Source organism: Cucurbita moschata, unplaced genomic scaffold (genome assembly GCF_002738365.1).
Source record: "Cucurbita moschata cultivar Rifu unplaced genomic scaffold, Cmos_1.0 Cmo_Scf00127, whole genome shotgun sequence".
Taxonomy (NCBI): Eukaryota; Viridiplantae; Streptophyta; class Magnoliopsida; order Cucurbitales; family Cucurbitaceae; genus Cucurbita; species Cucurbita moschata.
In genome coordinates, this window is record NW_019268643.1 from 137,449 (window position 1) to 137,710 (window position 262).

At 55.3% G+C, this 262-nt stretch overlaps 1 long non-coding RNA gene across 1 annotated transcript in view; it reads left to right on the plus strand.

Moving 5' to 3' along the window:
- LOC111439999 overlaps positions 1–262 on the plus strand; it is a 4,900-nt gene that overhangs the window by 2,192 nt on the left and 2,446 nt on the right. The window lies entirely within an intron of this gene.

Below are 262 nucleotides of genomic sequence, written 5' to 3' on the forward strand. Positions count from 1 at the left end.
GGGACAGCGAGGTCATTGTTGGTGACGGCCGGGATGCCTGGGAGATTCTGGGGAGAGGCAGTAATGACGGCTGTCTATCTCCTCAATCAGTCACCAACCCGAAGCCTCGACGGGAAGACGCCATATGTGGCCTGGTACAACAAAAAACCAACAGTACATCATTTTTGCGTGTTCGGCTGCGTCGCATACATGAAGGTAACACGTCCCCATCTCGCCAAGCTCGATCCCAGGGGGCTGAAGGTCGTCTTCATCGGCTACGAAC